The sequence below is a fragment of the Orcinus orca genome, chromosome 6, assembly GCF_937001465.1.
Source record: "Orcinus orca chromosome 6, mOrcOrc1.1, whole genome shotgun sequence".
NCBI lineage: Eukaryota > Metazoa > Chordata > Mammalia > Artiodactyla > Delphinidae > Orcinus > Orcinus orca.
The window spans coordinates 115,701,625-115,714,278 of NC_064564.1; the positions used below are offsets into that span (position 1 = coordinate 115,701,625).

General features: G+C 49.2%; 1 protein-coding gene across 24 annotated transcripts in view; it reads left to right on the top strand.

Annotated features, from left to right (window-relative positions):
- Positions 1-247: 247 nt before the first annotated feature.
- The window catches only part of PRRC2B (proline rich coiled-coil 2B), an 87,276-nt gene continuing 74,869 nt past the window's right edge, over positions 248-12,654 (top strand). For 21 of the 24 annotated variants that reach the window (XR_007478071.1, XM_049711379.1, XM_049711396.1 and 18 more), the window contains exon 1: positions 255-384. The gene's annotated coding sequence lies outside the window, so the exon portion shown is untranslated. Of the gene's footprint in view, positions 385-12,654 lie in introns of all 24 variants that reach the window. The other 3 variants (XM_049711382.1, XM_049711393.1, XM_049711380.1) reach the window with 2 other exon arrangements.

Genomic DNA, 12,654 nt, shown 5'->3' on the forward strand with positions numbered 1-12,654 from the left:
TCCCGTCTCTCATACCCCTCCCCCTCCCGGGACCCCAGCCTCCTCACGGGCCCGGGGGCGGGGCGGGAGTCGCGGATCCCGGGAGGCGCGGCAGGGGGCGCTGCGCTGGCCGAGGCGCGGCTGCGGGCGGCGGCGGCGGCGGCGCCAGGAGGAGGCGGGGGCGGTGGCAGGCGGGGGGCGGGGAGCCGAGCGCGAGAGGGAGACGAGCGGCTAGACATAGGCTCCGAGGCTCCAGCGAGCGAGCGACGAGCGAGCCCGGGAGGGAGGGAGCGAGCTAGCAGCCGCGCCGCCGCCTCGCAATCCGCCGCCATCCCGCCGCCTCCGCGCCCGACCGCCGCCCGACCGCCATCGCCCGGCCCAGTCGCGCCCGCGGAATCAGACCAGGTGGGCCTGGGGCGCGGGGCGGCGCGGGGCCGGGGCGGCGGCGGCGGCGGCGGCGGCGGGCGCGGCGCTAAGATGGAGGCGGCGCGGCCCGGCCGGCTTTGTCTCGGCGGCGGCTGACTGACAGCGGCGCCCGGGCCCGGCCGACCTTTGTCCGCGAGCACCGGGCTCGGCCCGCCCCGCGCCGCCGCCGTTGGCCCGCGGGGCCGGGCCGGGGGCGGCCGGGGGGCGGCGGGTGGCCAGCTCGCCATTGTTGTGGCGGCGCCGCGCGGCTTGGGCTCGGCTGACTGCGGGGTCGGGCCGCTCCCCACGCCGGGCCCGCAGCCCCCGCACCCCGGGGCCGGGCCTGGGCGCAGCGCGGCTGGGTGCCTCCGGGGGAGGGGCCGTCGGGGCGGACAGGTCCCCGGAGCCCCCGGAGTCGCCTTTCCACCCCTCATTCCGGCGGCCGCGAATGCTTCGGCGGTCGGGGGCGTCGGGGCTGGTTTCCTGCCGCCCGGCCCCATCTTGCTTCCTAGCGAGAGCGGCTCCGGGTTGCAGAGCCGGGGTCGCGGCGACCCTCGGGGCCGGCGGTCGGAGGTGGAGTCGCCTAGCCTTTTCGGGTCCCCCCGGGTGTCCCCGAAGTTGATGGTCAGGGGTGGCTGGCCTGTGTGCCAGGGACAGGGGGTTAACAGCCGCCCAGACGGCCGCGGTTTGAGTGCGGGAAGAAGAGGATTATTTTCAAAACACTTAATGCTCTGTTGCTGAAAATGTTTAATAATAAACAGGATGTCGCTGCTCAGGGCCTGCCAGATGGGTTTTTTTTCCTCCTTTCCTTTCTTTTTTTTTTCCCTGCCTCTGCCTTCTGAGTAAAACCTAGCACTGTTGAAATCGCGGGTCTCTGAAGAGTGTATTTGCCTACGTAAAATTGGAAGGCGTTTTTTTCCTTTTCTCCCTCTTTCTAAATATCGTGGGAGGTCCGAGCCCACCTTAGGCAAGCCGAGGAGGTGTTTTTCAGGGGAATGGTTCGCTTGAAGGAAGTGGGAGAAGGGCTGGGGGAGGCTCTCCGGAGTGTGTCATTTGCTAAATGGCTGCCCGGGAGAAACCTTTAGAAGGCTTTGGTTTACAGGATTGTTACATTGCCCCTGAGATTTTTTTTTTTTTCCTTTAAGGTTTGGTATGCATTTTAAGTGCTTTGTATATTATAATCTACTTTGGTTTTTGTAATCATCCGTTTGAAGTCTTAGCGTGGTTTCTCCGAATACAATTGCAGCCATCTAGCCCAGTGTGCGCAGTGCTGTGGTGGAAGGAGGGACTGGGGAGGCCCAGGCTTTGGGGTGCAAATCCTGCTTCTGTCGGAGAGCTCTGGAATTCTCGGAGCCTTCATCGGCATACGTAGGGACATTGCATCCTCCCCCTGAAGGTGGTTGAAGGACCTACTGCCACACAGTTGGTGCTTAATAGTTGCTTCTCCTGTGGCTGTTTGTATGCCTGCCATCAAGTCCTAGGGTGGAAGTTAGCCACTTGTGGTGCCACCCGTTGTGCTGAGCCGTCAGGTGGATGCCACAGGTGCTGGGCTAAGGCATGGCCAGGGGAAGACTTCAGGGCACAGAACATCACTGGGTTCCTGCTTATTACGTGCTGGGCCTCTGTGGGGAGACAAGGATGGGAAAGAGCAGTATTTGGAGCCCTCAAGGACTACATAGACCTGGGCTGTGTGGTGGTAGGTCTCTGTCCTTGGATCCGAGGTGCCTGCCTCTTCTGAGGCTGTTCCTGCAGCTCGGGTTAAGGCACAGCAGAACAGTACAAGATACTAGATGCTAAGGACAACAAGCAGAGGCCCAGGGAGTCTCTGCCTCTTGGGGATAACTGTTTTCCTTTGGGAATGGCAGAAAATCATTTGCTTGTTTGGGCAAGTGTGTCTCTTGGAGCCTGGATTCTGGTCCTCATCGGGTTACCGTACACAAGTTTCAGTCTCAGCTCCTGCATCTGTAAAATGGGAATAATTAAGTCTTGCCTTGGGTATCTGTTGGGTCCCTTGGGAGCCTCACATACTATTTGCAGCAAAGCACTTCCGTCCACTGGAGGATGATGAAAATGTATGGTTTCGGTTACCTAGTTTTCTGGTTTTTTTCTCCTAGTTCCTGATCTTTTTCTCCTGTTACCTTGGTTGGTGGAACCACCTCAAATTCTATCCGCAGCTAACGTTTTGATTTTGCCTGGAAGCACCAGAATGGCCTAGAGGAGCAAGGCTACTCAGCCAATTCTGGGTTGTGTGCTGTTTATGGGAGACCATAGGAAGGACTGAGGCTAATCCTCAGGGAGACTGACCCAGCCTTGGTCACGGGTGAGGGCTGAGGCCCAGGTTACCTCTGGGCCAAACCTGTAGCTGTTTGTAAAGGGCCTTGGAGACAACTCTGCTTGGACACACGGTGGTTCTGCAGTTTAGTGGGAAATTTGTTTTGGTGCATTTTGGCATTCCCACAGACATCTTGGTTGTGTTGTGTTGTGTTTTTTAAACCTCCTTGGAACCTCCTCCTGGCTGTGTGACTGCGACATTCTAGCGGGTCAGGTCATCCTTTTCCTGCTTCCTGCCTCTTGGCCCATTCTTTATATGTGATTTCAGTCTGGCTCTGCACTGTTGGTTAGCTGGTTGGTTAGGGGAGGTGATGAATTAGCTCCGTCTCCCACAAGCCTTTTTGATTACCTGTGAATTTCAGTTACCACTGGCTCCCTAAAGCTGCTTGCATGGTGGAGGGGCCTGTCATGCCCTGCAACATTCTGGGTCCTCTCCGGGCTCCTTCAAGTGCAAACGGTTAAAGGAGAGCCTGGGGAAGGAAGAGCCGGAAGACCTTGGGAGAGAGGAATTTCAGGAATGGCAAGTCAGAACCAGTTCCAAGGCAGTGTAGTTGCCTGGAGCCCAGCGGGATGTTTGTTATGCCTTTTGGTTGGTCCATCCCCCCACCCCCTTTTAAATTTCACTTCTTTTTTTCCTGAAGGATTATTTTATTGTGCTTTCAGGATTTTTTTTTTTTTTTTTGCCTTGCACAAAGTACTGACTCATGTTGCTAATGGCTGTATGCTGGTTGTGTGTCTCTTTATTCTGCTGGTTTAGGATTGTTCATTTCTATGTTTGTTTCTGTTTCAAACCAGAACAGGCCAGTTGGGCCAGTACACGTATTTCTAAATTTGATAATGAGGCTTCTCTACTTTCAAATGTGCGTATCTTGTTATGGGTGGGCAGGTGTTAAATAGGCCCATCTACACTAGATTTTAAAGCGATGCGTTTCCCTCTGAAGAATAAAATTTCCAGCAGAGATGTGTCGGGGTTTGTGTCCTGAAATCTCATATTTTAGTCAGGGCGAACTAGACTATCTTCTTTTCCAATCATAACTTGATTTCTTTCTGAAGAGCCTTTTCTGGGGCTTGTACAGACTTGGGAACCTTGGGTCTGTCATTTGAACAAATAAATAAGGGCGTAATCTGAAAAATACATGTATGTATAACTGAGTCATTTTCCTGTACACCTAAAACTAACAATACTGTAAAGCAACTATACTTCAATTAAAAAAATAGATAAACAGCGAGGATTTACTGTATATCAAAGGGAGCTACATTCAATATCTTGTAATAGTGTATAAGGGAAAATAATCTGAAAAAGAAAAAAATATATAACTACATCACTTTGCCTTACCCCTTAAACTAACACATACTTTAAATCAACTATATTTCAAAGAAAAAAAGGTGTGGCCTGTGGTGCTGGAGATGAGAGCGAGGTGAGAGGTGGTAAGCCTTCTGGTGAAATAAAACTGTTTATGACAAGCTTTTGGGTGTACAAAGTGCAGTTTGGACCGGCCTCCTCCCCTGGGAGCGTGGAAGACCTGGGCTGTGCTGTCGGTGATATCACCGAGTCTCTGTGGGTGGCACGTCGGAGTCTGCTCGGGGAGGGAGGCCTGCCCTCGTGACTTGAGCCAAAAGTCTTGGTCGAGTTTGTTCTTAACTGTACTTGTTGATTTTTTTGTTTCATTTTTTTCCGTGTGGCCTGAGCTGAGGGCTGGGTTGCTCTGTAAGGTGCCAGCAGCGTGGTTGGCTTGTGAAGCTTGTGCGTGCAGCAGGAGGTGTCTGTGGGCAAAGTGCAGTCTGAAGTTGCTGGCTGTCCTGGTCCTTCACATTCTTTTTCAGATGACTTCTTTCCGCTCTCACCTCTACAGCTGGTTTTGTAGCTCTGCTCTGTATCCTTTCTTCCTCCTTTCAAGAAAACTACCAGCCTTTTTCTCCTTGTGGTGGTGCAGAAGCAGTATGTATTGCATTTAGAAGTCACTGCCGCACATCGGCCAGGCACGGTGCGTTTTTCCCCATTCATAAAAGGAACATTTTCACTGAAAAAAAAAATTGCAAAATACTGAAAAGTATAAAGACAAAAATAAAAACAAAAATCACCTGTAACTTCACCATCCAGAGATACCTGCATTAAGACTGGTGTATTTCTTTCCTTTGATTTTATGGGTTTTTTTTCAAAATTAGAAAAATATACTATATACACTATTTACGGATCATAGTTCCTCTTAACGTTATAGTATGTTTCTCTAAGTTACTGAAAGATGATTTTTTAATAATTGCTATTATATGGATATGCCATGATTTGCTTAATTCTCTGTTATTAGACATTTAAGTGGTTGTTACCCATTTTTTGTTATTATAAACATAACTTTAGGGAGCATCCTTGCACGTAAACCTTGGGGTTCACATTGCTGATTATTTCCCACAAGTGGAATTTCCCGGTCGGAGGGTGTGCAGGCCCCTGCTTTGGCTCTCTCTGGGGCAGCACCAGTTTCCTCCTTGGTCACTCCATCTTCAGCCTTGGGCACAAGGCAGCCTCCTTCGTGGACCACTGAGTTCTGGGTGTCTCAGTCCTGGCCAAGCCTTTTGATGAGTGGGGCTTGGGGTCTTACTCCATTTCCTGGTATGAGCCTGGACGAGTGTCTTGACTTAAACGTTTATTGTTCTGGGGACGCAGATGTGGATGCCCCACTTGTGTTCCTCAGGAGCTCATGGTCCGGTGCGGGGAGGCAAGCACCTCCTTACAGAGGCCTTCGGGAGCTCCTCAGCCCAACTGCATCATCACCGCCTGTTGCATCATCTTTCTTAACCCTGTTGCTTTTCTATTTTTTCTTTTTTAAAATATTTATTTATTTATTTGTCTGCATTGGGTCTTAGTTGCGGCACGCGGGATCTTAGTTGCGGGCATGCGGGATCTTTAGTTGCGGGCATGCGGGATCTTTAGTTGCGGCATGCGAACTCTTACTTGTGGCGTGTGGGATCTAGTTCCCTGACCAGGGATCGAACCTGGCCCCCCTGTATTGGGAGCGTGGAGTCTTAACCACTGGACCACCAGGGAAGTCCCCCCTCTTGCTTTTCTTTACAACTCTTTTCACAACTTTACAGTTTTTTTAAACAATTATTTTATTGTGGTAAAATACACATAACATAAAATTTATCATTTTAACAATTTTTAAGTGTACAGTCCAGTGGCATTAAGTACATTCACAGTGTTGTGCAACCACTGTCCATCTCCAGAACTTTATCATCTCAGTAAATTGAAACTCTGCACCTATTAAATACCCGCCGCCCCCCCGCCACCCATTCCCCCTGCCCTAGGCCCTGGCAAGTGTCATTTCACTTTCTGTCTCTATGAGTTCGATTAGTCTGGGTCCCTCAGATAAGTGGAATTATCCAATCTTTGTCCTTTGGTGAATGGCTTCTTTTACCTAGCATAATTTTTCAAGTTCATCTATCTGTGGTGTTGTGATGTGTGTCTGGATTCCATTCCTTTTTAAGGCTGAATAATATTTCGTTACACACACACACTCCACATTTTCTTTATCCATTCATCTATCGATGGGCGACAACTTGGAAATAGATTTTATTTTTAAATTTATTGAATTGTCCCTCTGCCCCGGTGGAGTGAATGAGTGTCACATGAAGCAGATTCTTTTGCTTCTGTTCCTCCCTGTGCTCTGTGTCTCACACAGAGGGCACTCCGTCAGCACGTGTAGGATGAGCGATGGGGCTACTTAAGGGGGTCTGGTGGGAGCCCACCGAGAAGTCGAGCCCAGCTCAGCCTGGGTTCCAGTGGTCAGGGAAGGCCTTCTGGAGAACGTAGCAGACTTGAAGCAAGCACCTCTCGCAAATCGTCAGCGAGCCCTGGAGTATTAAAAATGTGTTTCTAAGTTGAAATCAGAAATGCATGGGCCACAGAAGAACGCTGGTGGGTCAGCTTGCTTTCCAGAGTCTCAGGCCCTTCGACTGTGGACGTGGTGGGAGTGCTCTGGTGGGGCGGGGGCCGGGGCCACCCAGGAGGCAGTTAGGACTTCACCTCAGTCATTGAGTTGATTCTCCCAGCGTGCTTTGAGCTCATCTCCGTGTGGAATGGGGGGTGAATCTCACTGCAGGACCAACTGGAAAAAGGAGGTCATCTCCTGCGCTCTTTCCACAGTTCCTTTGTGTCTTTAGAGCTTTTTTCGGCAGGTGTTGTTTACATCCAGTTCAGAGCTTAGAGAACTGCTCTGTTCCAGGCCGCGCAGAACATGCAGGCCAGTATGGGAGGGCCGACCTGTCAATGGGACTGAATGGGCTGAGTGTTCAGAAATAGTTGGGGAGAGTGGAACGTTGCCCTGAAGCATAAAGTGGGATTCTTTCTGATACAAAATTAATTACAAAAGTATACTTACTGGAAAAAAAATTAAAAGAAAAAGCAAGGGTACATAGAAAAGTGACAGCTCTTCCTTCTGTCTTCCCAGGTGGTAGCCACTATTTATGGTTTGGTGTGTTTATCCTTCATGTGAATATGGCCCTTTGTAGGCAGGTTTTTTTGTTGTTGTTGCGGTACGTGGGCCTCTCGCCGCTGTGGCCTCTCCCACTGCGGAGCACAGGCTCTGGACGCGCAGGCTCAGCGGCCATGGCTCACGGGCCCAGCCGCCGCGCGGCATGTGGGATCCTCCCGGACCGGGGCACGAACCCGTGTCCCCTGCATCGGCAGGCGGACTCTTAACCACTGCGCCACCAGGGAAGCACTGTAGGCAGGTTTTTTAAAGAGCAAAAATGAGATCATACTAGTCTTTCTTCATTTTTAAACTTATCATGAGCATTTTTCTGTACTAACATATACAGATCTATCATACTGTTAATGTTTTAAAAATAATACTTAGGAGGTTTTTAAAAATATGCAAGTGTATGGAAGAAGAAAACAAAAATAGTTCTTAATCCCTTGGTCCAGATATTCCCAGTTGACTTTTTTTAAAAAGTAGTTAGAAAAATTCAATCTGTATTGAAATGCATAAGGGTTCCTCTCCAGTCTCTCTGAAAGGAAACCATTATTTGAAGTTTCTTGTGATTCCTAATAGAAAAAAAAATTATGCATATCATCCATCCATATATATATATATATATATATATATATATATATATATATATATTCTTCTTAAAGCAGGTTGCCCTTTTCAATTAATGTCCTGGTGTGCTCCACGAGGGCCTTTTTAGATGTATTACATCATTTATTTTAGCAACTACGGAGAATAGTCTGTGGATATACTTGATTTATCCCGTTTCCTATTGGTGGACAGTTGGGCTGTTTCTAATTTTGGGATATTACACAATTTTGGTAGAATTCAGTCAAATTTCTCTTCAAAAACATGTAATTTGTATATAATAGCATGTGAGAGCATGTTCCTGTAGTGTGGACTCTTCCTGTTGAATAGCGTTTTGGTAAGAATTCTGTTAAACTCTTTTTCAAAAAACTTTGTGCCAGTTTATATACAATAGTATATGAGAGCGGGTGTTTCTGAACTGTGGGCTTTCCTAAATGGACAGCTTTTGGGGGTCATTTTGGGCATGCGCATTTCCCAAATCAAAAGCAGTGACTGTTTCAGGCTTCCTGTAGTCGGTGTAGGATCTCAGGCTGTGATTGGTGTGGACACGTGTATCAGAAATGGCGTTTGCTGTGGACTCCCAGTGCAGAAGTGGCCCTGGGCATCTCATTAGGTAAGGCCAGTGGGGGAACCGGCGGGGGGGTTGTGGGGAGGGGCACAGGAAGCCAGATCTTAGTTTGATTTTCCTTATCGACTAAAATGATGGTACTTGGCACAGAGAGCCTGGCAGAGAGAATTCAGAGGCCTCCTCTGTCTGGAGTTCTCACATAGCCCTTCTGGAGATTTCTGAGGCTCGCATTACAGCCCTTGGTAGTCTTGTTGTTAATGCATCTTACTGTGGAATTTATCCGGAGGCCTGTGCTCTGTTGTGTTCAGTTCTCAACTCAGCCAGTTGGCCGCCGGCCCCGACTTTCCCGGCCTGGTTATTCTAGGAGATCACACCTAGTGGGCGAAGTGACTGTGGAAGTGAAGCCCCTGGAAACGCCTGGGTGGTATTTCATCAGGCTGGGGCCTCTGGTGAGGTGAGTGCCCCGGGGAGGTGCCGACTGGCCCTTGCGGGCTGTTATTGTTAGCGCGAATCTAGAGAGAAATCGCGGGGAGAGTTGGGGATGCCTCGCCCCCCTCCTCTGCTCCTTTCCTGAGGGAGAGTAGCCCTTGCCTTTGATGGTCAGCTGCCTTCAGATCCAGGTTCTTCCACTTGCAAGCTGGGTGATTAAGATTATTTAATCTTTTGGAGTCTCTGTTCTCTTTCTCTGCAAAATATCACAGTAACGCCTGCCTCCTAGAATTGGGGGAGGATTCAGTGGGTCCTACACTGAAGTGTTTCTAAGGTGCCTGGCACGAGGCGAGCAGGCTCAGTAAACAGTAGCTATTAATGGTTCCTGGATTCAGCACTAGCTGAGGGCCTGGGGGGTTGGAGTAGGCAGGCTTATACACTTGGGGCTCTTTTGTTTACTAGATGCTGGCGTTTCTAATTGTGTGCTAAGCCCTGTGCTACATGCTGAAGATTTAGACCCAAGTCAAACAGCCCCTGCCCTCACCTCCAGGAGCTCAGACACCTTACCAAGGGCCTCCCCTTGGGGCAGGGGCATCGGGGCTCTTGAGAGGAATGAAGATGAGATTTGTTAAAGTTCATGGCATCAGGCAGACAGGAGTGTTCATTTTTGCTGTTTACACCTTCCTGGACCTTGAACAGGCCTCCTTTACCCCTTTGAGCCTCTGTTTCTGTATCTGCCGGGTGGGGATGGGACCTGCCTCTCCGTGTTGCTGTGATGATGGCACGTAGTCAGCCCGGAAACAGGACGATGTGTTGCTACTATATTGCTCAGTTTACCTGGATCTTAAAACAATGTAACAGTAACATACAGGCTTGTTACAAAAAACCCAAACACGCCAGAAGTACACAAAGCAGAAAGTAGAAGTCATTCCTTCTTGCCGCTGTCCTTCAGATTGAGAGATGATGAGTGCTGTCTTGAAAACAGTTTCGTTTTCCAGTAACGGGAATGTTTTAATTGAACGTGTGAGTTTCATCCCTGAAGTGACCACCGGAAAACAGGAGATAGGAATGTTTATAGGTGTACTTAAGACATTTCATATGTGGTTCCCCAGCACTGTCACTTCGGTCCTTTCCTGTCTTCTCAAGGAAAAAAGAAAGGGCCGTGGTAATCCTTTGTCCACCTGTATGAATCCTAACGCTGTGTTGGTCCTACTAGCGGCGGCAGAGAGTAGCTTTAACCAAGTGCTGCCCTCCAGAGATCTTAAGGCAATGTGATGAGCTTTTGATGCGGGAGTTTGGGGGAACGGGGGCAGGGTGGGCCATGTGGTCTGTGATGTGGACTTGGTAGGGGAAGGGGCAGCAGAGTCTGTGATAGTTCAGGAACTGGGGAGAGATGATGGAGTGGGACGGGACTGGGGGCTGTGAGAACAGAGTTCTATCAGGATGGGGAAGGTCTTGTAATGCCCGTTTATCGTAAATAACCAATGAGTAAAGTTGGTGTGCTTAGGTGAAGGCACATGTTCCTCTTTTCTTTTGCTGAAATGATGGGCTGGCATCCCTCTGAAAGCCCCTGGGCAACACTTGGCCCTGAATTTTGGGTTCTTCCTTTTCATAACTTCAGACCTGCTCTGCCTGATTGGTGGCCCAGGGACTGTCACCATCCTGGGTTTCCTCTAGAGTCTGAGGCTTGGAGAATAAATAGCATATGGGTTCCGGGGCTGTAGTCGTTTGGGCTTGTTGGAGATCATTTAAACCAACCCAGCCCTTTTAGCCCCCCCGCCTTCAGTATATTTTCTGAAGAAAATAAGTATTTGGTTTTATTTTCTTAAAAGAGAAGGTGGTTTGCGGGGGGGTGGTGGTGGTAGTTAGTTGTTGAAGAACCATCTCTGTATCAGCAGACAAGCTCCTGCATGTGGCTTAGCTCTGAGATGGCGTGATAGAGTGAGAAAGGGCGCAGGGCGACACCGCGGCCTGGTACTTCACCCCTCAGCCTCCGTTTCCCCAACTAAGTGGGGCCGACAGTGAGGACAGCCACCCCGGCGGTTGTTGGCATGATCCTCTGCACAGCTGGAATTGCTGTTCCTCCAGCCTGATGGAGTACTTCCTCACTCCATTAGTGGGAGGCATTACCGTCCAGGCGGAATGGTTTGTTGATAAGAGGTCTCCTTTGGGACACCTCTTCTGCCTCGTGCAGTCTGAAGGTGGGAGGCTGCAGGTGGAGGAGGGCTCCTGGAAGGCACCAGGGTCCTGTTGTTTTGAGTGAACTGGGTCCTGCACCCCTGTGGGCTTTCGCTCCTGGAGGGCATCTGCCTCCTGTGGTGGGTGCCTGATTAGAGGTCGGGGTCTAAGCACTGCTGGTTTCTCAGGGCAGGGTCGCAGTTCTCATCTCCTTCCTTACCTTTCTGTCTGCCCTTCAGTTCTCTGGGCACAAACTAAAAATATGCTTCGTAGAAATGTCAGGTGGTACACGAGTATTGGCCCAAGCGTAAAGTTACACGTACCGGGACTTGGGTTGTAGCGTTATCTGTCACAGCACACGGTTGGAGATGATTACACGTCTGTCTGTAGAAGGTGGGTAAATGAAATGCGGCACAGCTATGCTGTGAAATGCTAGGAAGGCACTAAAGAGTCTCAGATTGGTACGTGTTTTCTTGAAAAGATGACCACAGTGTATTAATAAAAGAAAACAAGTTGCAGCATAATATAGCAACAACCCACATTTGTAGAATAAAAATTGAAGACCACACACAAATTGCTGATAGTTTTATGTGGGCTGAGAAGAAAGGCGTGGAGGATATCCACCAAGTTAACATTGGTTACCTTTTGAGTTGGATTGACTAGTTTTGCATATTTTAATACCATTTGAATTTGTTATAGTGAATGTGTATTAGAAACACTTATTACTTACAGAGATAACTAATTACAGAGGTAACTCATAAATGTAAAGAAAGAGACATGCCTGTGGGCCAGGCCCAGGGGCTGGTGCATTATTGGCTTTTTCCTGGCAAGAGCTTCCTCCCGGCTCCTTGTTTTACTCAGACCCACCCCGAGTGCCTTGGCTTCTGATGCTGGGACCCTGATGGTTCACAGGAATCCAACCAGTTCAGTCATGTCTGTTTATGTGTCAGTGGTCCTTGGAAACTGCTTTGTTGATCTGGTTAGAAGGAACAATCCAATACAAATCCTGTCTCCAATTTCTGTTCTCTCCTGAATCAGATTTTATAATATAGAGCATAGATTTTTTTTTTTAATATCTGTTTTATTTTATTTATTCATTTATTTATTTGGTTGCGCCGGGTCTTAGTTGCAGCTGGTGTGCTCCTTAGTTGTGGCATGCAAACTCTTAGTTGAGGCATGCATGTGGGATCTAGCTCCCTGACCAGGGATCGAACCCGGGGACCCCTGCATTGGGAGTGCGGAGTCCCATCCACTGCACCACCAAGGAAGTCCCTTTTTCTTTCTTCCTTCTTTCCTTCCTTCCTTTCTTCCTTCCTTCAAGTCATTTAAAATACATGACTTCTTACTAAAAATCTCCAGTTCATATAACCAAGGGGTTTACAACTTCTTTAAAAGTTGTATTCCTGGAACTTACCTGGTAGTCCAGCGGTCAAGACTCTGCGCTTCCAACGCAGCAGGCATGGGCTCAATCCCTAGTCCGGGAGCCAGGATCCCACATAGAGCATAGATTTTGATGGCATTTGCAGAGTGCTTCTCACTTGCTAATTCACCATTATTTGTAGGTGGAAAAGGAAGGAAAAACGGAAATAGAGCTATGTGTCATGTGTTTCTTTTATTTGCCATGTCCTTGGTAAATTTTGCCCCTGGGCAGGGAGGCCTATGTGTGGCACATCTGTCCAGCTATCCATCCCTGGC